Genomic DNA, 27825 nt, shown 5'->3' with positions numbered 1-27825 from the left:
ATATATATATATTATTATTTTTTAATATTTATATGCTTAGGGATTGGTTTTGGCATGTGATTTCCCCTGTGACCTGTGCATTTGATTGCCCATTGCGTTCACCTGTTAACTCCCCGCCCCTTGTGTATCTCCTGCTTGCTGCCTATTGTGCCACCCAGGTGCCTCTAATTGTCTTGTCAACCCATGCTTGTCTAAACCCTGTGTGTTAAGTCAGTCTTTGTCTGTTAGTCTCTTGTCTGCATTGCTATGCCCATGTCCCATGATCCTAGTTTCTCCACGTCCTCCCAGTCAGGTTTAATTTTCTTATTTGATTCCAAAGTCTTTGTTATTTTCTAATAATCCTGCCAAGTTTTTGTTGGAGCACTCCACTCCCTGTCCTAGCTTTTTCCCCGAGTTTGAGTCCTACTACGCATTCACGACCCTGCTAAATTGTGACACATCGTTACGGTCGCGGGGGTGAGCCTATCCCAGCTGATTTAGGGTGAAAGACAAAGTATTGCACCCTAGACTGGTCGCCAGTAAGTCGTAGGGAACACAGAAAGACAAACGACCATCCGTGCACATAATCACACTGTCATCGAAATCAGGTATGTGTATTCATATGTATATGTTTATTATTAATATTTTATTTCTTATATATATATATATATATATATATATATATATATATATATATATATATATATATATATATATATATATATATATATATATATATATATATATATATATATATATATATATATATATATATATATATATATATATATATATATATATATATATATACACTTGTATAATTACAATAAATACATTCAATTATTTCTGTATGTATATATGTACTTCAGTTTCTAAATACGAAACAATCCCGTTTTTCAAGAGGCAGTTGCCAGCCCAAATTGGTGCCCATGGAACACCTACTAAAATATAATAAATTGACAGATATCACTTGTGCGGACCGCGTGGCAGCCTGGGCAACCACTGCGGAATATGCTCAGGCTTTTTAGATGGATAACTGATGCAACAAAGCACATCCTTACCTGACCTAACCTTATCTTTAGCTGTCAGACGTGCACAGCAGAGCCAATTTTTGAGCTCCCTCCAGAGGTATCTTGTATCAGTATTTGATTATTGAAGCTTCCAGCAGACACTGAGAAGAATTATGGTATCATTTATTTGTTTCTGTCCAACAACACAAATCCTACAGTCATTTGTTTTACTCAATAAACTCAGGAGGGAAATAAGTGTCTCCTTATCCGCTAAATACTCAGTTGTGATCATCGATGTTCACCAAGTAGGTCTCGTTATTCGGTTTTCCACAGCTAGCCACGCAATAAATTGGAAAAAAATAAAGAGTATGGCCAAGAGTGGTCCAAAATAGTAATGATACTGTGGGAGCCCTAAACAATGAACTGAAATTTGGATTTAATTTCCCAAAGGATTAACTGGGGGGGGGGGGGGGGGGGGATGTAGTAGATGACAGATTAGCAGGCAAGAAAAGTGCTTTGACGTTGCTGAGGTCTGAAAAGGAAAACATCACAGTCTTCTAGTTATTTATTATTAAGCTACATTTTGCATGGATGATTTAAATAATCTATTGATTAAACAATTTGCTTGTTCAATGGGATTACTGTGCAGTTTTCAGAATATTTAGAGAGGATCACTAATTATAAAGCCCCTCTTTACAAAAATGGAGGCACTTATTAATCATATTTCATTTTCATTTAAGGTAATCATAATACATGTGCTTTTATCGTTTATTTTTTTTAATCAGACTGAAATAGATTATATCTATAGATACTGTGGGAAAATAGTTTTTTAAGTATTTGGAATTCCTTACATTTCTGCATAAATATATCATAAAAGGGAGTTTGATCATTTTCTTTGCAGAACTCATAAAGGTTACCATGTTTAATTTGGTCAATAGATTTTCCAAAGTCTTTAGTGGTCAGTGTTATGGTTTTAAAAATTGTGGTCAAGTGACTGACTGCATGTATTTTTTGTTAATTTTTAAAAAAATATTTATCTCTTTACCTTTAGGATTGAAGAACCTTCTTCGACTAATACCTGATGGGGTAAGTGTATTTTTTTTTTAATCGTTTGTATGCAGGGCTCAATAATGTCTGCCAAACTAATCTGGTTTTCTTGGGTTATAAAATAAAGTGCTGTTTTTCAAAGTGATGGTTTTCCCTGCCTTTTACAGCTGAGAACCATATATACCCCCCTAAAAAGAATACCAAAAAAATAGAACTTTGACAAGCCAATTCAATTGAGTGAATGTTGTTTTATGGTTATGTCAATGATCCTTCACTGTATAGCTTAGCCTGATAGCAAACTTTTTTTGAGCTGCGGCTGAAAATGACCACACACGAGTTTAGATGGAGCTTTTGGTATGTGCACATGTTGAACTTGGCCTAATTTATGAGTTATGATGTCTACAGACCGATGCAGAGGCACAAAATGCAGACTTGGGGGTTTTCTTGGATTCTCCAAAAAAAGCTCATTTTAGCCGATGAATCGGAGTAAAAGCACAAAGAAATAGACATTGTTTGAAGCAAAGGGCCCTTCAAAAAAGTCTTTGTGTTGTGTGATGTCATTTTCATAAAGGCTGAGGACAGCGTTTGCATGATGCATATATATTGGTTCATTATCGGCCAGTCACCTGTGCTCTGTGTTATCTCCTAAAGCACACTGAATTGTGTAATGGAACAATGTAATATACGCAAAGAGAAGATCACACGTCCTTTCCTCACTGCGACGCAAGGACGGTTGCTTTGCAAGTTGTACTAATTTTAATAGAAATTACTTGGACAAGTATAAATGTATCGCCATAGCTTGGTGACTTGCAGAAGTCAACAAAAGCAAAAAATACCCCATGAAATAATGTATTGACCTCCTAAAATATCACTAAAAACATTTTTTTCCAAAAATGTTTGCCAAATTGTAGGTTTCCAGACGACATTTTCCCCCAAATCTCATCCGTAATGTCCACCTAAAATTGGTTGAAAAATATCAGCAGGCATTTTTTACCAACATTTTGGTTCATTGAAAAAAAACTAATTATGATGTTTTCAAAAAAATGTCGCATGGTATAATAATTACAAAAAGGGGGTGGACCGAATAATGTCACAAAATGATATTTTAATCAAAATCAATGACCAACCAAAAATGCTGACCCCCAAAAGTGACAAAAATATTTTTTGAACAATAATCTTCCCCAAATTATTCACCCTTTACATATAACTGCTATTAGTATCATTAAAAACATTTTTATCCTAAAAGGAAAAAAAATGTTGCAAGAATGCATGTCAGCAGAAATTTTGACCAAAAAATTGATTCATTAAAAAAAAAAAACTAATTACAATGACTGCTTGTGGCTGTCAAAAAATGGCGCTTGGTGTAATAGTTACAAAAAAGAGGGTTGGACCGAACAATGTCCCAAAACTATATTTTAATCAAAATCAATGACCAACCATAAATACTGACCCCCAAAAGTGACAAAAATATTTTTTAAACAATAATCTTGCCCAAATTCTCACCCGAACCCTCAAAATTCAATTAAAGCAACATTTTCTGATCCTCAGACGAGATATCACAAATTTTCATTAAAAATCTGATCGTCCATCCAATCATTTTCTCTTCTGCTGATCTTCACGATGGTTCCAGTAGAACTGATTAGAGGCAAGCAAAAGATATTTGTTCAACCTTTATTCATCCATGCCCAGAATGCATTAGAAAAAAAATATGAAAAATAAATAAATAAAGTCAACATTTTCCAAGAGATGAAAGCTTGTCTCTTTAGCCGCCGTCTTCGGTGGCATATTAAAGAGCTGGTGGACGCCAGTGCAGTTATTATCAGCTTTTTCATTTCCATTGCCTTTGATGTTGCAGCCGCTGGTGAGTTTGGACATCATTTCACGTCCAATCTGGTCAAAATAAATAAATAAAAATATAACACATCAAACATCATGCTGGAGTCAGAATCACAGCACACATCGATGATTTTAAATCAGATTATTATACCACAAATTTCATAGGATTGCCAAGCTGCCTGTTTATGATTGAAGGCCAATTTATTTTATATATTTTATTGTATTTGAGACCACCGGACCGACTATTTATTCATTCTATTGCTTAGTATAACTTGTCCACTTGTGTGATGCACTTGACTTTTCTGTTGTTTTCATTTCGGAAATTTTTTAACACTTTTGAGCATTAAGGGACAGTTTTTCCCTTTTTTTAACGAACTTATTTGTAGATGACAATTTGACATTTGGCAACATTGTTGGTTGACTTTTTAGTCACATGTTGGGGTTGTTTAACCAGTTAGTGATGTCTTTTAATGGCAATATATTAGAGTAGCGGTGTTGTTGGCATTTTGGGGGACATAATTTCTGATGTTTCCCTTTAAAAATATATATATGTATATATTTTGGGTCTACCTCGGTGGTTAAAAATGGGTGCAATGATTTTTTTTAATGAGCTCTGCAGTATGTCCGTTAGTATGTTAGTTTGTCAGTAAGTTATGTTGTTTAGTCAGATTTTTAAAATCAAAACCATGTGGCTTATACCAAGAAATTAAAAGTCTAATAAGTACAATAATTGTTTTGATCATATTCACCTTGAAGTGTTTAAATTATATTTACACTTGCATGACCGTTCAGATTTGAAAGTTTAACATTAAAAGTCTCTTTAAAGGGTTTATTATAGCCACAGTTTGACCTTGGAACAGATGATTTCTATTATCTCCTATGGGGAGGAAAAATGGAGGTATAGCTTCCTTTAGAATGTATTGAGTTCACCTTTGGTGATTCCGCAAGATCCTAAACTCTTTTTTTTGTTTACTTTCTGACCTTCTCCACCAAGGTCTTGCTGAGAAAAATAATAGTAACAATGTTATTAAAGTAAAAAATGGGGCGTTCTCTTTCAGACATTATATTGCAGGATAGGAATCTTTCCTTTCGCCTAAGCGGGATCTATGCATAATTACATTAGGACAAGCACAATGCAGAAGGGCTATTGTATTTCCTCGGGGCCTGTGTAAATGTACAGCTTACATTCCTCCACGTTTCCTTCTGCACAAACAAGATAAAGACTCTCTGACGCTCGCTCGCTCGCTTGCCGCCGTCCCACAGTGCGACATCGGGGGCCCGCTTGGATGCTCTGGTTTGAATTTGCAGCTCAAGCAAACGGGCAAAGCTGCACACTTAATCTCTCATACCTGAGGAAAATGCCTCTGTATTGGCTTCATGGACTGTACTCTCGGATCAATACAACAAGTATGCACTCCATAGTTCAGAAATCTTTATTCCTTGGGTTCTATGAAGGCAATTTATGACCAATCCACTTGAACTGAGAGGATTGGCAGTGTATTCTTTCATTCCCAGACCTCCCATTTAAGATGGATTGTACATCGCTCACTTTGTCAGCTGGGAAAGCCTAAAAAACATGCACACGACTGCAATTTCTCATTGGTTATTGTTATTGTAGGACTTGGAGTGCGAAGTATTTTTAAATAATCAGGGAAATAGTCTGCTTTTTATTTTTTTTTATCTTTGTTATTGTACATTTCTCACCTGGTGTCAGATGGGAAAGCCTAAAAAACATGCACACTACTGCCGTTTTTCATTGGTTGTTGTTATTGCAGTACTTGGAGTGCAAAGTATTTTTGAAGTAATCATGGAAATAGTCAGATTTTTTATTTTTTTATCTTAATCTTTGATATTTGTCCATTGCTCATCTTATGTCAGATGGAGAATCCTAAAAAAAACATGCACACTACTGGAATTTCTCATTGGTTGTTGTTATTGCAGTACTTGGAGTGCAAAGTATTTTTGAAGTAATCATGGAAATAGTCAGATTCTTTTTAAAAAATTTAATCTTTGCTACTTGTCCATTGCTCATCTTATGTCAGATGGAAAAGCCCTAAAAAAACATGCACAGTAATGGAATTTTTCATTGCTTGTTGTTATTGTAGTACTTGGAGTACTAAGTATTTTTGAAGTAATCATGGAAAGTCTTTTTTTTTAATCTTTACTACTTGTACATCACTCACCTTATGTCAGCTGGGAAAGCTTAAAAAACATGCACACTACTGCAATGTCTCATTGGTTGTTGTTATTGTAGTACTTGGAGTGCTAAGTATTTTTGAAGTAATCATGGAAATAGCGTGATTTTTTTTTTTAATCTTTGCTACTTAAAGTCTAATTACACCAGTAGGCTGCCAAATAGAGGTGACGCTGTCTGTGTTGTTATACAATAAACATACACAGAGACTAGATGTTTATGTTGGGTTTCCTCTGTTGAAATAATAGCAACATATTTGCCCCCCCCTTTCACCCTTTGACAGAACATATGACTGCCATTAGCCCAAAAACTCCGGGGAAGAGGAATTTTCCGATATTTAAGCAATTGTTCCCACAGTTTACAGCCGTTTGGGAGCAGACGTAATGATTGTACTTCTTTTTTTTCTTTCTAACGCACAGCAGAGGGATTGAGGAAAAAAAAAAAGATGAGATCTAAGTGCACTGTGTGACTCTCTGTCAAGCACGAAACTGTTGAAATTAAATATGAGTATTTTATTTTCCTGCGTTACTTCAAAGGCCCTTCGGATGTCAATTTGCAGTCGTTGTCAGAAAAAAAACAGACATCTTTTATTGTCTTGCATAATACATCAATTGATTTTCAAGTGTTTTCATTGAAGCGTCCTTTTTGTTGGCACATGCATTGTAAGGATATAATTTTATTCCATTTCCTTATTCCAGAATGCACACAGGGTGCCACCCGCACTCTGTTGAGTACAACAATACTTTTGATTTGCCGTTCTTTATGGTCAGGAAAGATAAGTGACATATTAAAAGCAACAACCTTTATAATGAAGCATTTGAATGAATACTACGGCTCGATAAAGCAGCCATCTTGTCGGGGGCTGCTCTATATCGCAACTGGCTTCCCATTGTGAGAATTACACAGCAGGGGTGCGTGTTCTGATCGATGCTGTATTTAAAAGTTTAATTCACAGCTAATGTACTTATACTATATTAGCGGCAAGCACACCCAAGTGGCGCCCAGCCGGCCTCGTTTTTACAATGAGAAGTGTAGCATGTGGAGATAATTAGGAGCAAAATCAATGTCATGCTTGCACGGAGAGCAAACGTTTTCCCGCGCTGACGCTTTAAAAATATAAGTTAATACGTGGAGCAAACGCTAAACTTGTACACCAGACCAGACTAGACATGTCTTATTTTCAGCCTTACTCGTAAGCGCTTTAATGCCACTTTTACAACAGACGGCATCATCAAAATCTCCTATTTCACCCAAATATTTGGCTTAGGAACACCAAAAACTCTGACAAAACCGCACCAATAGGCAATAAGAAAAAGGAAATAAATGTTCCATTGTGGTCATTCGAATAGGAGATATCCAACTCTATATTTTCTGGGAGAATATGAACATGAATACTGCATGACTTTTTGAAATGTATTTTTTAACAAGTACTTTCATGTAGCGTGTTTTGTCATCACTTTTATCAGAGATGGGAATTTCAGAGAAGATTCATTTAATTAACTTCCCACCTTCAAACAAGGAATAAAAGTGACTGATGAAAGCCTAAAAAAGGAGTGATCATATCCTGGATTTTTTTTCCTTTTAGTATTTCAGTGGGCGCTTAGACTAGACTAGAAAGTTTTCAAGTGAGTGAGTCAAGCAGCACATTTTCCCATTGCAACCACATCGTTTCATTTTTATAATGAATTCTTTACAAGAACGCATGCATGACACACTGTTCTTCAGAAACTTTTACATGCAAGCATTAAATATCAACGCAAGGGAACAAATTGTATCTTAACACATTGACTGCCACTGACTGAGAAACATCCAATGAACTGTTAGTAATTAAGTTCAAAGTACAGATGTAAATTTGTGTTGTTTGCACAACATTGACCAGCACCGAAAAATTACTAGATATTTGTATGAAAGAGTTGCTGAGACTGGCGTCCTGGATTCAAATCCAGGTCACATCCACCTGTGTGGAGTTTGTACATTCTCCCTGGGCCTGTGTGGGTTTTCTACAAGTACTCCGGTTTCCTCCCACATTCCAAACACATGCATGGTCGGCTGATTGCACATTCTAAATTGCCCCTAGATCTGGGTTTGAGTATGCATGGGTGTACGTCTCCTGATGCCCTCTTATTGGCTGCCCACCGATTCAGGGTGTCCCCCACCTCTGGCCTGGAGTCAGCTGGGGTAGGCTCAAGCACCCCCAATAACCCTAATGAGGATAAAGCAGTTTGGAAAATGAGATGAGATGAGATGCTGAGAGTCACGTTTTAAACTGACGTGTAATTATTATCAAGTGAGACTGCACCCAAAGGCTTTGAAGATTTATTTTCTCATGTCCACTTATTGATGATTCAGATCAGCACACCGGTTTTCTCCTAAGGCATGTGTGACAGAGATAGAGATGACATGCTCAATCACATCCAAGGACGAGTAAGATTTAATTCTCATGATGTACACATTATGGCGTCGTTAACTGTGAAGAATCAAGCGGGTTGTATATCCTGTTTATGTTGACGATGGCTTCTCTCCTGTGATTTGTCAGCCCTCCGGGAAAGACGCACTTATTCCTAGGACAAATCCCTCTTCACCCCTGCGGAAATAAGCGAACCCAAAGAAGCTTCGTCCATGCCGATTTTCCATGGGTGCCCTGAAGGTCTCGTTGGCATATCTCAGGCAAGCCGACTGCAAATTTGAATTATGCTGATTAGAATTCAACTATAGTCAGCCGATTGCTCCCTCCAAATCAATGCGTCATGAGCGTGGCCTTTGCGAAAAAATAATCAAAATAGAGAGGGAGAAGTTCAATTAAAATTGAGGATTGACATGCACTGTTTGCTAATGGTGGGCAGAGGGACCATTTTTGTCATGTGCGTGAGCTGGTCAGCTCTGGATTTAGGCTTTAGGGGCTTTGTGAGCTTGTTAAAAATGCTGCTGCTCACTTTTCCAGCTGTAGCTTTTTCAACGGCGCATTAAACAACAGATACCCTTGAAAAGACACAACCAGGGGAGACAAGACTGCTTACTCTTTTGATCCTGTGGTGACATGTGGTAGGGTAAAGAGATGGTAAAGAGATAAATGCAGTCATGGGCTGATTTTTCCATATTCACAAATCAACATTCTTAAAACTGACCGAGTTGGATAATGACTGGCTGACAAAGTTAATTAACGTATTTTTTTTCCTCCATAATAACCTCAGTTCCATAATACAACTTTATAAATAGCACTGCTCTGTTCATACTTTATATACATAAAGGTGTATAGCTTAGTTCAGCACTATACTAACACTGTGTTCTCCACCACCTGCTGTACTAAATCTGTCATTCGACCCAGCGAAGGACAATCATTAGATGAATAAAACAGGGTTCAGATTTCAGGACCCTCAAGTGCAGCAGGCACTGATTTCAGACCCGGCCGTCTAACAAACGTCACCAATGTTGTCCAGACAAGACAGGAGAGGAACTTTGGCCATCAGTTCTTCTCGCTGGACCTGTCCGTCACTGTCAGTGTGGCTCAGCAGTGCAGAACTCATTCCTGGACTAACTCTTGTCTCATGACAGACTGCTGCTGTATCTGATTCCGAGTTATGTGGGTCATGGACGTGGGTGGGCCACGGGACTGGAAAAAAGGCAAAAGTGATGGAGTCAAAGAAAAATTGGAATAGTGGTCAGGACAATTTTGCGCAAACCCCACAACTCAGGTGGGAGCCCCTCACACTAGACGAGGTGTCACTACAGTGCATGCAAGCCCACACACTTGTACTCGCTTTCTGCTCCACATGTGTGATTTCTATCATGAAGAGCTGAGCTTTCCACATGACTCTTTCATATAGACCACAATAGGCACCAAAGCCGGCTTCGCAACCTCCCACAGAGACACCATGGAAGGGGACAGTCTGTGGAGAAAATGAGAGCGGAGGATCAGAATTTAATTAAAGCCTTAAAGCCCCCGCGAATCAAATATGAGACAAAGGGGATGAGGCGCAAATAGGAAAGGGGTGCCTTTGTTTGTCTGGTGGCTACCACAAGAAAATCATTGATGGAGATGACTGGGGAAGAGCCGGTTCAAAGTTTTTGAATAACTGGCTAAGGCATTGGCTCTTTGATCCCATATTCTTTTAATTATGTATAGAAAGTTTAGCCCTCAATAAGAGACTGCAAGCAACACTGACAAATATAGACGCGATGACGCGTTAGGGGCGCTGTGCCAATCGATATGCGGGCTGGGGACAAATGAAAGAAAAGGGAAGATACCTATGTGTAATCGGCAAGACAATGATTAGCTCACTTGAGATCCACACAAGATATGTTGCATATTTGTCTGTGATAAAAACAGTCATGTGTGTGTGCCACCCGTCACATTTAAAATCATCCTTTTATAAAACTGTTATTAAAATTTAGATTGACTGTCAAACAAATTGAAGAACAATTGATTCTTGAAGGAAACCAGTCAAAGGCGGACCTCAGAGAAAAAAATTATAAGCACGTTTTTGTTGATTTATGAAAGGCAAAGTGGAGATCTTTAATTGTATTAAGTTTGAGAATATAAACTTCAGTGTTTTCAATTTTAATGGAAGTGACTGGTGGTGGAACAGTAAACAATATTTATGCATTATTGATATCATATTTCATGGCTATATAAGGCCATTTGTTTAACAATCACTTGTAAATATTGAATTTGTTCTTCCGTTCGATCGCACAACCCCGTTTGACACCTTTGCAGATTAGTGTCTCCAGATGAAACTGAACAGACGGTTTCTTGTTAATTACGGTTAACAGAATTGTCAGAGTTTTCACTTGGGTGAAATTAATCATTCTTGAGAAAAAGTAGTTTCCTTTTTGCGTGTATTAAACTCACTGCCCCAAAAAACCCACCTGTGTGTAGAAGTCACATTGCTGACCGTAAACGCAATGGTGCAATTCCTTGTACTTAAAGTATATGGCCTCGTGATGGCATTCAAAGCTGCTTTTGCTCGTCAGACATCAAGAGATTTTTGCAAGGAGAATCTGCAGTTTGAGTTAAGAATCTCAGGCCTATTCCTGTCCATTGTATTCCAGTCAAGGTGGGGCACTCGGGATGGAAACCAGATTCAACGCTTGCTTGACTTTTCCACCTCCAGCAAGGACACGTTAATACCCTTGAGACTGGTTTGCTGCTCATTTGTAAAAACTGAACCAAAGGGGGGAAGTTGGAGGAAGTTTTTCCGATGAAACCCGGATTTTGTATCCACCCTTCCCTGAGAAGGAAAAGGAACTTCTTGGTTTGTGGCTTTATAAGAGTTTTGTTGAGGGGGGTGGAGTTTGGGGCATTTTTTAGTTTAGAAATCCAGATGCAGTTCAATGCCAAAAAAATTCCACAATCTGGAAAGCCATGGCCATGTAAATAACGTCAGAGAATGAAAATTCCCCCCCACTGCAATGCTTTTCCGTGGAGAAATTGGAGACCTTTCAGGCCAGGAATACTAACCACACGTCAAGAAAATACTTTGACAGTCACGCGAATGGCGGGCAATCCGCTACATCTGCCCTGATCATTTTCGGCATTGGCATGATGCTAATTAAGCAGTTTCCAAATTGGGTGGGTGCTCTGCAAATTGTTCTATAATGTTGCAGTCAAAAAGTCAAGCTGTGGAGAACGGACCCTCTTTTAAGTTGTAAACTGATACTGAATCCGGGTAGACACAAAACTCTCAATCTTCTTTTCTGCGTGGGAAAAAGAACATCTTAGCTTGACGCCTAAGAGCCCCCCACACGCCCTCTCCTAAAAAATGTGTTTGGGAAACACCCCGCACATAAAACAAAATCACCTTTGTCTGTCCCTCTTGCTACAAATGTGATGACTTTACTCCCGTTGGGAAACAGCAAGGTGTTACCTCGGCCAGATGTTTCATACTTCCACGGTCATCTCATAAGAAATGATGCATCACTCCAAGGATGCAACGTTTTGGGGAGGGCAGATTTGAGCGCAAACTGCGGCGAGTGGCGGTGGGAAATGTGAGCCACATAAATGTTAATGTTGCACTGTGGACTTGATATCTGGCCGCCACCCTGAAGCTTGGCGTTTTCGCTTCGTAAAATAGCAGGAGGGCGACATCTGGACTCTTTGTAGAAGTATCATGAAATGGATATGGCAAAAGCTTGATAATAAGTAATAATTACAGTTGTGTCTGGGAAAAGGGAGTCTTAAAAGTCACACAAAAAAAAGCTTGATGATTTTTGGTCACCATTTAGACAAGCTACTTCCAAAAGGTAATATCAGACATGTGATGAGTTACTGTTTGTTCTAACATTTTAAATGTAGTTCAGACACTCACGCTTGGTCAATAGGGGCCCATTTGATGTATATTTTAACTGATTCAATGCCAGACAGTGAAAGACATCCAATCTATTTCAAGTAAGAGAGCTAATGATGAATCTACAAAGATGTAATTGTAAAAAAGGCAGAACATTTTAGCCTTTGTTTGATGCTGTTTCTCCAAACAGACAACATCTCAATGATGGTTTTCATCCGTACCACACAAACCCACCGGGGACATTTTTAACATTTCACTCATCCCATATTTGGGTTGAGCATATGAGCAATGTAAGTAATGCATCAGTGAAGGTTACAGTAAATGTACACTTCACTGCTAAGTAAGCAGACCAAATACAAAGTGGACTGTAAAATTCCCCTTAAGGCATCTTTTGTGCAAAGCAATGACGTGATGCACCACGAAAAGAATGAATTCACTTTAGATAATTTCCTATGGGACAAATTGTTTTGAAATCATAAGTAATTAGAGGTCCCACAGCATCCCAGAAGGGATTGTGGTTTCATTTATTTTCCTTATCACTTTTCTCATTAAATAGGCTATTTGACATACTCTACATTCAATTAATTCGTAGTTTTTCACACTTGAGACAATTATATTTTGATGTATTAAAGTCCTCACCCATAAACTATGCAATATTTCGTCTCGTTACACCCCAAAATGATAAAACACATTTTATGGTTCCAACCAGTCCCAGAGAGCAGACTGCAGATGCTGACCCATTTAGAATAAAATGTTGCTGCCGGATAAAGCAAACTATTCATCAAAGTGTACATTTGTGAGAGAATTTCTGTCATTTACATCTTCAAGCTTTGCACACATTTTTATTTAATTCAAGAACTAATAAAATACAAAAAAATTCATCACCCACATATCTTCATTACAGATTCTATAGACAGGGGGATAAGTTAACTTAACGATGATCCCCATGGCATCTGTATTTTGTTTAATATTTGTTGCATTGAATTATTTGTTATTATTATGTCAGCTTGAATATTAAAAATAAAGAGTACAAAGCTTGAAAATGTAAGTTATTACCAGTTAGAAATTTGTACGCAAAGTTACAATTGGATGTATTGCTTTTGGTAGCAACATTAGGACCACAACTATTTGTAGTTCTAATCCTAGTCTAGTCTACTTTTTGAGTCTAGTTCATTTGCATTCATTTTGTAGAATTCTGCATTTTTTTTAGCATTTGTTTTTTTTTGGGGCAATTGGGGTTTATGTTCTAACAAGTTGCATTTGTGTTGTGAGCAATTGGGGCTTGTGTTTTGAGAATTGGGGTTTGTATCATTACTGTTTACATTCGTGTTGTGACTATTCACATTTCTGTTTTCCTCAGTATGCATTTGGGTTTTTGTTCATTTTGGATGACAAGGCTTTGGAATTGACATTTGCATTGTGGCACTTTTTGTTAGTGCTTTTTTCCTTTTGAAAAGCCATTGGACTCTGGAATTCGCCTGACACTTCCCAGTCAACATAGTTTTGATTTTCTATTCTACATTGTGAGACCTTGTTTAACTTTAAATTGTACAAAACTTTTGCATTTTCACATGCCTTTCAATAAGAAATATTCTCATATTTTGGTCGTCATCCTTGAAAGCAACCATTTTCATCAAAAGAAGACAATTGCCTATTGTCTCATTCGTTTAAAGGTAACCCAAACAGAAACAAGTAACTCAATCAGAATTGGACTTGTAGCCAACTAGATGATTTGTCTATTCATGCCACGCAAATTGCTCAACGACAACTTGGATAGTTTCCAACACCAGGGAATGGATAATACTCCTACTAATAACACCATCGTTTATTTATTTCCACAAACTGATCATTGACCTCACATTTTGCATCTAATACAATGTTCTGGGACTACTTTGAGAGGAAAAAAAATATTAAAATTAGTTTCTAAAAAGTCAAGGTCATCATACTAAACAAATAAAGCATATTAAAATTTGTAATGAACAGATGGACCAAATTAATAATGAAGTATGAATAAACAAATAAGAAACTACTAACTGCTAATTAAACCATTGATAATGGTAGTACACTGGCACAATGAAGCTCCCTCTCCCAAAAATAATAATAATAATAATAATGGAATTGATTCTTAATGCCACTACAAAACCATCATTTACATACTGAACAATTGTATTTGTCATACAATTGTTCAGTATGTAAATGATGGTTTTGTAGTGGCATTAAGAATCAATTCCCTTATTATTATTATTATTATTATTATTACTATATTTCTGCTTAGGCTCATATCCCCATACTATTCATCCATTTATCCATCTTTTCCATTTTCTAAAAAGAAAGTTTCAAACCTTAGAACTGTGAGGTACAGTTCTGCCAACCACCAGCACAGCACCAATTTTAAATAGATTTTAGGAGTTCATTACAGGCAACGAGAATAGCCAATGTGCCTCTTTGACATAAATAGCTGCTGAATTGAGACCTAAACAAAGTGTTAAGCCTGGCAGGCACACACATGTGACATGTATGAAGTGTGACACATCAACATGAAGGCTTGCATTTACTCCAGTTTTCCTCCCACCGCAGTTTCGGCCAGTCGCTGAGGTTGATCAACTTCTCTGGAAAGTGTTGAAGCCCCTGCCAAGATTGTGTCACCTTCAGGTACATCTCCATTTAACATTCTGCACCCTTAAGTGGAGCTGGCTGCCATGCATCGTTTCCACCTACGTGTGGAATTAGAAAGCGAGGAGAAGGGAAGGCAGTTGTTGCGGGTACAAGTGAAAGGGAAGGAGCAGGGGGCTAAAAATGCCAGCCCATGCCCCTCCTCTGTTTTTGCATTAGCCGTGTAATTGCATGTTACTCGTGTTACTGCTCCCTGTTCAAATATTTATAACTTTAGACATCAACACAGGAATTGCAATGACTTGAATGTGATGACCCCTGTACAGTTTGTTTGCAGAGGGGGGGCGTGCAACAAAATCATTATTATATTTCCACTTATTTCAAGCAATACTATTGGTTGTTTTAGTGGTATCATGAAAAGCATAACAACAACAACACTGAATTAGGCAATACGGGGGAGAAAAATCTATCACAAAGGGGTAATTTTATATCAAGATAATGATATTGGAGCAAAACAAATGTTTCAAACTGGAAATTTAAAAACTAATTAGGAGGGGCTATGTATGTTGTTCACTACCTTTTTAAAATATTAGAATTTTTCATTTGCGCACCCGAGTGGTTGGTGCGTCAGCCTCACAGCTCTGGGGTCCTGGGTTCAAATCCAGGTCGGTTCACCTGTGTGGAGTTTGCATGTTCTCCTGCGTGGGTTTCGTCCGGGTACTCTGGTTTCCTCCCAGATTCCAAAAACATGCATGGTAGGCTGCCTGGACACTGAATTGTAGGTTGTCCGTCTCCTTGTGCCCTGTGATTGGCTGGCCATCAATTTCAGGTGTTACCCCGCATCTGGCCCAAATTCAGCTGGGATAAGCTCCAGTATCCCCCACTGCAACCCTAGTGAGGATAAAGTAGTTCAGAATATGAGGTGATGAGAATTTGTGCACCATATTATTGCTTCGTGTGGTGATTTTTCACAACCCTGGTTTGCTGGTATAGAGTTATCATCACAAGTATCAGCTCAGAATAGAGCGCAGTGTATTTTTACAATATACATTGATAATAGAGATAACAGAATTAATTTATTAAGTTCATTTAGATAATCATTACTAAACATATGATACTTTTTTATATCTAGTCATATTGCCAAGCACTTTTTTATATCTAGTCATATTGCCAAGCACTAACTATATCTATCGCCATCAATGGCAGCCAACAATTTAAGATATTGCATCAGCCTACCTCACAGAAACAGTTGACGCACTTAACATTTTTTTTTTTAAAGTTGGCAACTGAGAGGAAAATGTCAAGATCTCTTTAATTATCACTGTGGCTTTCTAAGGATGTCAAAGACCAAAGATAATAAACCAGCTATTAAAATCTATTTGGTGTCACTAGGCTACCATATTTATTTTGCACATCAGTCCCATCCGATGTTGTATGTCACATGTCACTGCTTCCTGCTAGACGTTGATGTCATGCTGTTGCTGTCACTCGGTTATTGCCGCACGGTAATCAAAGTTGCGGGGGGTAAACAGCCAAAGGCTCTTGTGTGAGTTACTCGATTCTCACTCCAGAACCAAAATGCATCAATGTGTCTGTCATAGCATGAAATTCGTCAACAAACACAGGGACAGCAACGCAGAAACAACTTTCGTTTATTAGTTCAGCATTAAGTGACGAGGAGGGAAAAGATTGTGACATGCAGGCTGACAGCTGTCACTGGGATGATTTCCTAGTGAGAGTAAAACACCAGTAATGTTGATATTAAAATGGTTATGATTCAATCTTCAAAGAAAAGGATGTATTTGGAAATTTGGGGAGATTTTATCTGAATATTTTTTTCCATGGACGGTTGGCTTTTAGACAAAGTGTTGGGGAAAATGCTATGAAACTTAACTTAACTACTGGAAATTATTGTTTTTTAAATTCTTCCCATTCCAAAATGTACACAAACTGCCATCCCTTTTCTACTGTGTTGTAATTGAAGCCATTTCCAACCTTTCCAATTTATTTATATATATTTTTTAAGCCACCCCGAGGGAGTGCTACAGATCTCACACACTTTGTTGTTCTTAGTGAGGACACCTTCCCAAAATAGCAACTTATTCTTGGATGCATTAGAAGGAAAATTGGTAGGTTTGAATCCCAGGGTGATAAATTAATTGCAGCCTAATTGTTGGCCGTAGGCTCTGAGTCACCAAGTGGAAGGGATGTGCGGTGTTTGGGTGTCTCTTGGCTAATGAGACGTTTAAGTCACAGACAGATTTAACTTCATTTCATTCATTCATTACTATCCTGGGAGTCTATTCCAGCTGACTTTGGGTGAAAGGCAGAGTATACTCTAGACTGGTCGCCACTCAGCCATGGGCACACAGATAGGCAAAAGACCATTCACACTCACAATCATATCACCACCATTGGGATTCGAGCCCACGCCTGCCTAAATCGAAGTCAGGCAAGTGAATCTCTACAGCATCAGGTGTATTAGTTCAATTTGTACTTATTAATTATTTTTAAAATCAATGATTAAATACAAAATACAGGTTTCTCTAAAACATCTAGATTTCTCCACAATTATTTCTATTTTTTAGCCAACCCAAATTTGATCATTGGATGATTGTGATTTTTTTTAAATCAAACTCAATAATATTGCAATACACATGGTTTTCACAGAGAGGATTTCCATCTCTTCCATGAAAACCATTCAAACTTCAACATATCTGCATAAGACACTGTATTTGTTGAAAATAATGCCTACATACATAAACACAGCCATTTTACTATGCAAAAAAAAAGCCATTTTAAAATGTCTTTAGTGTTTTTCTGTCAAATGATTTATAGTGTGCAAAAATGTGACTTAGTCTAGGGGGGAGCCATGCAAATCTTTGAACTGGATTACTTCCAGCTAATTCAGTTTGAAGCCATTTTTGTGTTTTGTTTAATAAAACATTGTTCTCGCTGACTGCACTCTGAGCCGTTAGTTACTCCGACCGCAGAGCCATAAATAATATTTTACCATGCGTTGTGCCTCTATCTGATATATCTACCCTTTTAATTCTCCCAGCAAAATCCTATATCTGCATGATCCTGCAGACGTAAGCCAAGTGGAAAGAATACAGATGAGGTGGATAGCGCCTGTCTTTGCTGCCAAGACCTCCTCGAACAACATGGAAAAGCATTGTGACCTTGACTGATCAAACATTCCTGTCTGTAAAGGTGCTGTGGTAAGTTTTTTTTATATTTAGTTATTTTTCATTAATGAATTATCCCCTTTTTTTGAGTGATGTGTATCCATACGATGCCTAGGATTTGTAGATCAATGTAGTTTCGCTCTTCGTGGCCCGGGGGATATAATACCATCATTCACTTTAATGAAGTGGTGGGGGGAGGGGTGCAAAGATCACAAGTCTAGTGAGAAGACTACCACCACATGGTTTACTTGGGGACAGCAAAGAAACAATGTGAGGTTATAGTGAGCAGTTTGACGACGGAAATTGACGTGAAACCGTTTGACTTTAATCCTAGCCAAGCGCTGCATTTTGTCAGCTCAATTTGTGAGACATTATAGAGCTTCATAGTGACATTCTGCAACTTTAATAAGTAGTGTTTTTTAAATATTTATTGAGTTTATGTTTGCCTGCGGTGCTATTTAAAGAGAGAGCAGGGTGGGGGTTGGCGTAAATGCACTACCAGAGGCTTATTCTTGACAACAGAGACTCTTCCTCATCACCTTAAAACGTTGCTCTTCTCAAATGTCACATTTGACTTAATGTTGTAGACCTGTCAAAATAAAAAGTTGGAATTTTATCATGCGAAGTGAAAAATAGAAGGTTGTTTTAGTAGGGGTTTCACTGGGATCATTTTTAGTAGTGTTTACTTTGCAATGACTGGAAATGTAACGAGATTGGAATCAGAGGACGTAAAGTCAGTTGTTAAGTAGCAATGAACTCTGAAAGCAAATCAACATTTTGTCCTTCTTTTCCTTTATCTCTTAAGATCAGTCTTCTGGTCTCGTGACCAAATTTTAAAGGTCTTTGACTCCTAAAAGTCTTGGTCTCAGACTGGCCCGCTGGTCACAAAGGGATTTTATTTGGTAAAGACCTGCATTGATCTGCTATTTGTCATTATTTTGCTAAGTAGGAGAAGGACAAGCTAAAATAACAAGTCCCTTCTATTCTTGTGTTTCAAACTTTCCAAGACCCTTGTAAATGACTGTAATCTTTAAGATGTAAAGATAAACTGGATTTCCATGGTCTTGTTCTCAGATAGTCTGAAGCATAACTCTACTCTATAACTGCAACAACAGTGGAAAAAGGGAGGAGACTAATTTCTTGCACATGCAATTCTGTTGCTGCACACGGCAGATTTCATTTTCAGATATATATCAAGGCTACTCCAACATGGTAAACCCAACATAATTACTTGAAATTGTTACACTTGACTTTATGTTTCAGGGCTGTCAATATTATATGTAGTGCATGAGAAATTAGAATCAGAATGTCCGCACTTCAAGTAGTTAATGAATGAGAAAATTACACATTGGAGTGAGTCCATCTTCCGTGTAGCTGTGTTGGTTGTCAGCTGCAATAGCAGAGTGTCTCAGGCTGCAGGGTTGAAATCCAATATTATGGGATTGTGCAGCTGGTACAGGGTGTCGCCACTTTGTGTAGGGTACATTGAAAGCTCCACATGATTAAGTCAGACATCCTGTCGTCCCAGTTACGGGTCATAGACTGTCAAATACAATAGGCCTCAAAGTATTTGTCAATGGTTTTGGGATTGCAAGTATTCATAAGGACTCAATTGATTCTGGTGTAACCTGGAGAGTCTTAGTTTGAGCCAAAAAGGTTGTTCAGGCTCCATTTTGCTTCATCTGGAACAGGGTGTCTTGTGAAAGTTACAGTGAAATCTTGAGTCATGTTGTGTGCTAATATCCACGTTTTCTGTTGTCATTAGCCTTGGATTTGTCAAGATTTATCCATTGGTAGGATAATTGTCTCTGCCCTGGGATAGCTGTTCTGCATCCCATGCTTTGTGCAGACTAAAAATAATTCACTGAGATCACTGAGCAGTTAAAGCCTTGGGCTTGAGAATCAATAGGTTTGTCCTCTACTGGTTTAAACTCTTGTTTTTTTTTTACTATCACACTATCAGTTACTACTATTTACGGCTATGAGTTGATCATTGGGTAAGATCTCCAGTTCAAAGATTAATTTGGTGATGTGGTAATCGGCATCAAAACTAGTAGGTTGCTTATATTTGTTCATGTGCGGGGTGTGGAAGAAAAATACATTTCCAATGAGATGGACTGAAATTAATTTGGCTGGAAACATAAACATTTCAAGAAATGTCTGTGATGATTATTATTCAAGAATGAAAAAAGTAGTAATATTAACTGCACTAACACAGGTGCCAATAGTCTTTTTCATTTTTTCATTATTTGCCACATTAAAGTCCAAATCCTCCAAAAGTGGACATTTTCATCAGATATTCTGTAAATTTCTTCACCCGCCTTGGGGGCTGTTGATCCCAAGCTCTGCCACTGGGTTTGGACTGATCCCTGGTTTAATTTCATACCAGATTGCTGTCCCCTTTGAAGCCTTCACTTACCACATGTTGACAGTGGAAATGGACTCTGTTAATACCTGCAATATCTTCCCTTTTCGTGGCTACTCGAGGCCTCTGCAGCCGATCAGCAAAATTGCCGAGGAACAAAGAAGGAAGTGTGCAAGCGAGCTGGTGCCTGGCATACGTCTGTATTCAGAAGGGCTTATGAGCCTTTCATCCAACGCCGCTCTGATCCTACTTGGCCTTAATTGCCATGGCGGGGGACACAGGAAGCTCAGCTATGAGCAGAGTAAAAATAAATGACACTCGTATATTTAAGATTTTGTCGTGTTTTAACGACGATATGCAGACCACTACCTCCCGCTAACAGCTAATCTTTTACATCTAAGCAAAGCGAGCTAGGCAGCGGTTGAAAAATGCAATAACGCCAATTGCGTGACAGTTCTGTTAAAAGGGCCTGAAAGTGTCTGCAGTGGGTAAATATTTAGAGCAGAGGTGTAGGGCGTGCCAACAAAGTCATTTATCGTGCACTCAGACAAATGAGGGCGGAGGGTCTTTTTCTGTGGCAATGAAAAAGTCCAATTTTTCTTCTAATCTTGCAGTGGATATAAAAAAAATACAAATAGTTGTAGCTTTCTCACCATATATATGGATGCTTAGTTTGTGTTTGCAATATCAAAGGTGACACAGATGGTTTCCCTTCGGATGAAGCTCCACTTTAAGAAACTTTGAATCAATTCCAAAAGGCTATGAGATGTCCATTATATATCTAAGTTGTTCAAAATTGAAAAATAAATTAGCAGTCATTAGGTTTAGAGGTGTTATAATTAAAAGGACTAAAAGATTTGATGTTTCACCAATATTGCTGCATATACTGAACAGCTATTTAACGTATTGACTGCCCCTAACAGCATTAAACATCCAAAATATTTTAACTTGTTGGTCAGGCAGTGAATAATCATGTTCTGATAACAATGACGGAAATAGATTTTCAATCGATTTTGACTGGTAGGAGCTGGCATAGAATAGACACTGATCGCCTCAAAGGTAGTCAATGAGTTTATGCGTTTATCTAATCTGTGGTTAGAAGGCATGTGAAGAATTCAATATTCATGAATTCTTAACTTGAACATGCTTACATGTATTTTTTTTCTCTGAAAACCTCCCAACATTCAAACCAGGGTGAACTTTGTGATTTTCAGGAGTAATCTTTTCCAAAAATTAGTCTTAAGGGTTTTTGTTGGCAAAAAAAAAAACACTTACAACAAGGGGTTTTAACATTAACTGTTGCTTTCCCATGCCCTCATCATCCTTTATGAAGAGAGGGAGTAGTAGATAATTTATCAATATTATTTTAGGGACACATTATATACAGTACAGACAGTGAATCTCACCTGCTAGTGTTTTATGGTCCTAGGTTGGACGGTTTCGGGCACACAGCAAAAAAAATCAATATCTTGCAAAAAGCATAGGAAAAACAGCATTGAAATTAACATTTTCAACAACGTCCCTTTCAACCATCAACACTCCAAACTAAGGCTTGAAGGCAAATGTTTGATCTCGGTTTTAATGAATCTTTTGGTGGTGATTTGCGACACTAGTTTATTCTTCACTGCAGTTCCAGTTGATGCATTCTGCCTGAAGTTGGGTTATCCCTAGGAGAGGTCTACGTGTGTCCACTGTCCCCAAGGCAAAAGCAAAACACCTCAGGCAGGTGGTTGTTTTTCCACTTTTTGATGTGCTTTACTAGCAGAATGCCAACTTGCAGGGGGGATGAAACTTTTGTTGTTCTTTTAAATTATTCAGTACTTATTTATGGCAGCGTTGTGTAGGGGTAAGTATGCCAAAAGTGTGTAAAAGCATTTTAGATAATGTTTGGGGTGGGAGTTGTTTTAGGCATTAATTACCTTGAGAAAAATTCAATTTATGATTCTTTAGAAATATTGTGTTGATTTTGTTTTGCTCTAATTTTTTATCTGTTTCATTTATTATTGGCTTTTAATAGGCACAGGTACAAAGTTGATATAAAGGTAAAAAGATAAAAACAAATCCCAATTTGAATCAGCACTAAATTCAAGTATTTTTCATCATATCAGAAGGTCCAAAGGGATTTGAACAATGGCAATATATTTTGAATGACTTTCCTTTCAACACCACAACAAAGGATTTGAAATCAAGATTTGATGGAAGAGAACTTGTGGACTTAAAGACTGAAAGGCATTTTATGTAGACTGTTTTAATGAGCTCAAAAGCATTCCACTTTAATGTGATCCATGAAGTCTTTGGAGAATGCATGTCACCCAGTTGTATGTTGACCCCTTTGGTCATGTGTTCCAAGTCTTCACTACAGCTGCCTTCATTTATTTCTTACATGTGGATCTAGCAGCTTTTACTTTTGTCATCAATTTAACTAAAGAAAAACTCCACTTGAAATCAGCCTCTATTGACTTGTGACTCAGAATCTATTGCTTTGCACTCAAAAACCTGACAACTTGACTGGAAACGCCTTCACTGCAGTCTACTTCCTGCACGTTCTTGTTTAACTAGCTACCTTGATCGGACTTGTGTCTGCAGTACTTCAAAATGCTCAGTTGTCTTAAATTCAGACTACTGACTTGCCTATAGAAGTAATATTGAACTAACCGGCCTTTTAAAGTTCTAGTAGATCTTAGTTAACCTCTTGCAAAATAAGGAATTTTACATTGTTCATAACAAACATTAAATATATATACTACACATACATATATGCACATACATTATTGTAATTAGCGGTCAAAGACGGCAAAATTTGGCAGTAAATGATTTACTGTAATTTTCAGTTTACGAGATGCACTATCAATGAACACACACACACACACATAAACACATATACATAGGCATATGCATATGCATATATATGCATATGCATATACATACATATGCCATATGCATATATATGCATATGCATATACATACATATGCCATATGCATATATATAGTATTTATATATTCATATATTAATACATACATATATACATCAATATTATACCTAATTTGTTCTTTATATTTTAATTTATTTGGGGTTGCCCGGACGCTGAGTGGCCTGATAATGGTTTGCCTCACTGTTTTGGCGTCCTGGGTTCGATTCCTGGTTGGTCCTCCTGTGTGGAGTTTGCATATTCTGTCTGGGCCTGCCTGAGTTTTTTCTGGGTACTCCGGTTTCCTCCCACATTCCAAAAGTAGGCTGATTGAACACTCAAAATTGACCATAGGTATAAATTTGAGTGTGAATGGTTGTATGTCTGGTTTTGCCCTGCAATTGGCTGGCCACCAATACTGGATTAATGATTGATGAATGCTTTTGGGAATAAAATTAAGCATTTGGAGTGTGGCTCATAAAAGATAAGAGTTTAGATACTCAATTGGTCACTTTAGCTCTGCTTGTCAAACCAGATTAGAACCCTATTTGTGTCAGTGGCAGCCAATTACTTAAATAAATATAATTCCTAAATGTTACATTCTATATATTTTGCAAACATGCTCCAATTAAAGGTGAAAGCCCATACTTTATTTACATCTTGGTTTATTTAAAGTACATTGTACTGATGTCTAAAGACAAAACCAAAGACTTCTGGACTATATTACTTTAAGCGGCAGGGGAAAAAAAGTGATGGATTACCAGTCTGATGTCCATTTCCATACTTGTGTGGTGCAAAGGCACCAGCTGTCTTGAAGGCCGAAAAAATACATTCATCAATTCCCAAACACACAGTGGGTTCAAGTTCAGAGTTCACAAAGTCAAAATGCATAGATGACTCATAGTTTATGTATTTATTTTTTACTACCTTTTGTGAGAAACCAAGCTTGTCTGGGATTGTGGGGAAGTTCTTTCTTTGTCAACATGGCTTTTTAAACCATTATGACTAGTGTCATGTCTCATTAGCCTCTGCATGCACATACAAACTTACATAGAGGCTGTTGGGTGAAGGCAAAAAACATGGTACAGGTTTTAATATTAACACAAGGCTGTTTGAATTCGCTTCGAAGGATTTATGGCAGTCCTTTCACTGTCCGGGGTCCTGGGGAAAAAAGGGAAAATTTCAAGGCAAACCCGAGCATTCCCCAAGCTTGAGGCAGGCCGTTTAAAAGAGCTTACTGCTGTAGCTTTGGCTATGGCTTTTGATTGTCTTTGCTTTGATCTGGCTAGGGCAGCCATGTTGTGCGCAGCGTTATCCTCAAATAATCTCTGCTGTCGCTTTCCGAAAAGAGTAAGAAATGACACCACACTGAGGATGTTTAGGTTGCTTTATTGGGTGTTTTCACCACTCAAATTATAATCACCTTAGCAGCGTATAAAACACGCATCACTAAAAAAAATATATAAAAGAATAATGAAATCCTTGGAATGTACTGCTCCCAGACGACTTTTTTGCTATAATTTGCTTGACTTAGACTTTCTCATGCGTGCACAACCCCAACGAGGCAGTCAAACAATGAAGCAGTGTACTTGGTAAGGAGGGCTTATTTCGTGCTGAAGATGTTGTTCGCTGACTTCAAAGGGCAGATTGTGCAGCAATCCTAAATTAGCTGTTCTTACCGCTGCATGAGCACGTCCTCACTTGGCACGAATACATTACGGAACGGCGAGGGAATCGTAGACCGATGCACTTGTTAGTGTAAAAACGGACTACATTCAGCCTGCAAGGCGTTTTAATCTGGCCCGCCGACGTTTTCCCAAGATGGCGCCATCATGTGGAAGCCAGTGGCAGTAGCTCTGTCCACTCTTATTTGTTTTTCGTGTTTTACAGCTCCTCTATCTTTTTAAAAAAAATTCCATTTTAATATTTCTTAATACATTCCTTTTTACTTTACTTTGTACTTGATACTTTTTACTTTAATGATGAGTGATGAGTATGTTAATATTGTAGTCCCATTTTTATTGTTTATGTTTCATATGTACTGTTAACGGATGCACTTTTTTATATGTATCGTATCTTGTGCTGACCCGGCCCATCTGTCAAATTTTTAAAGTCAATGTGGCACCGTTCCACAACCCTTGTCGGGATAAGCAGTTCTGAAAATGAAAGAATGTTATTTTTACATTTGATGATTATGACAAAAATCGTTATGAAGGTCACCTTTCAATACTCCTCCTTGAAATTGTCAGATGACCCTGTTCTCATTTGCACTCACACATCATCTACTATCTGCTTGTCTTCTAACATCAGTCAACAGCTACTATTAGGATGTTGCATGTGGTTCCAGGACATTACCCATTTCCTTCTCTGTATATCAAAGCTTACCCCTTCCCACCTTCCCTCCCTGCTAATCCACTCCAGATGAGCACAATGGGACATTTGATTCATAGGGAGTAGAGACTCTTGTACACAGCCTTGTCAGCCGGGCCTCAAACAGCTGGCTTTACAACTTCGTGCACCACTTTTAATCACGCATTTGTTTTCATAATTGAAAGATTTTTGAGTGGAAGCACCACAGACTCACAAGGCCTTCGAGCAAAGATGTGCATTGTTTCATCCTGTTATGTGCACCATGTAAATCATGTGCAAGCAGAGACGTCATCCAAGCTATTGTCAAAATGGGGATTTATTGTTATTGAGGGAAGATTCCTCTCCTTATGCAAAAATGTCTTACACCATAAAGTGCTGGAAAGACCTACGTGCTGGTTTTGCTTAAATTATACACTGTGAATTTCAAACATAGAGACACTTTTGTTAGCCTGGATGATGATCTTGGATTTACCGTTATGGTTTTTTGGTATCTTTAAACAATAACACACAGAGGAAGCTGTATGAGATTAACAAATACCCATTTGGTGTATTTAACTGTTTAGAATTTAGTCATTTTGAGGGCGTTGCCAGCATTTTCTGCTTAATGGAATGAACAAAAGATTCTGTGATCATTTCTTTCCTAGGACCTTATTATTATTACTAATATTATTATTATTTTTTAACATTTTCACAATTAGGTTATGATTGAGCATGCAGGAATATTGGTGTAATTTGGATTGGATTGGATTGGAAAACTTTATTCATCCCGTATCCGGGACATTTCATTGTCACATAAGCACGAGGGTGAGAATGCAGAGACAGGAAAGTCATTTTGGACATAAATAAATAAGTAATAAGCAAGTTAATAGGTACATAAATACATACATAAATATATAAGTAAATAAATAAATATGTATTTTATATATGTATTTTATATATCATTATTATCATTAGTAATATTATTATTTTTTAACATTTTCCCAATTATGTTATGATTGAGCATGCAGGAATATTGGCGTAATTTGATCCTAGTGTGACTGAAATATAAAAAATCTAAGTGTGATTGGTTGTCCATTTCCTTGTGCCCTGTGATTGGCTGGCCAGCAATTCAGGGTGTCCTCCGCCTGGTGCTCATAGTTGGCAGGGATAGGCTCCAGCACCCTCTGCGACCCTTGTGAGGATATGTGATACAGTAAATGAAAGAATGAATTCATATATCAGATGTGATCATAAAAAGAGAAAACAAGACGTTTGAGAGTGGCAAAGTCATTATCATCAGTGATGCTCTTCAAAGCAATGTGCAAGTTGTGGAAATAATTGGAAGAGAAAGTGAAAGTGAGCCAAGATTCTCACTCATTCATTCATTTGTTCATCTGAAGGCAAGTAAATCATTCTCTTTGAAGCACAGCCTGGCGAAGACGATAGAAAGAACATTTTTGAAAAAGAAACCAACATAGAGAGCAGCTGGTCAACTTGGATGAAAATGACATGTTGTTTGCTGTGAAACTAAATAAGAAGGAAACTAGAATTCAGAGATAAAAGAGCAAAAACAGATGTTGCTTGTAAGAGATGTATCAGAAAAGTTTCAGGTCTGCTTGCACAAAAGATAGATATTTGAATTGCAAAGTACTAATGCTTTGAAAAGAATCATCTTAGACTTCAATGCACTTTTACAGGTCTTCTATGCCATGCTCCCATGCACTGTTGGAAAGATTCTTCCGGGCTTCTCTGTACTGCTGTTTTAATCGCCATCTTGATGTCATACAAGGCTTCAAAATTGACCTATTTGATGACCCTCTTGTGGTTCAAAAAGAAGAAAAAACCACACAGCTAACACAGGTGAGGACTTTAAGGGGGTTTCCCCAAAATGGCAACTTTGTCAACTCCCAAAATAATATCCTGACATAACTCTGACCATTTCTTCACATTGAACAAAGCAAAGGCTGCAAGATTTTTTTGTTGAATTGGCATGTAATGGTCTGGTCCACATTAGAATATATCCTTTGTCATTTAGCCCGAGAAGCTTTTTT

General features: G+C 37.8%; 1 long non-coding RNA gene across 2 annotated transcripts; it reads left to right on the top strand.

Annotated features, from left to right (window-relative positions):
- Positions 1-235: 235 nt before the first annotated feature.
- Positions 236-27628, top strand: LOC144201914 (uncharacterized). 2 transcript variants are annotated; one of them, XR_013327421.1, is made up of 5 exons: positions 236-587; positions 2041-2075; positions 14928-15002; positions 18025-18184; positions 27472-27628. It is a non-coding gene; the product is annotated as an uncharacterized LOC144201914 (long non-coding RNA). The 2 variants fall into 2 exon arrangements; XR_013327422.1 differs by lacking the exon at positions 27472-27628 and adding an exon at positions 22147-22398.
- Positions 27629-27825: the final 197 nt, after the last annotated feature.

The sequence above is a fragment of the Stigmatopora nigra genome, chromosome 9, assembly GCF_051989575.1.
Source record: "Stigmatopora nigra isolate UIUO_SnigA chromosome 9, RoL_Snig_1.1, whole genome shotgun sequence".
NCBI classification, from domain to species: Eukaryota; Metazoa; Chordata; class Actinopteri; order Syngnathiformes; family Syngnathidae; genus Stigmatopora; species Stigmatopora nigra.
Note: the sequence above shows the minus strand (reverse complement) of the source record. Positions and strands in the feature narration are given on the sequence as shown.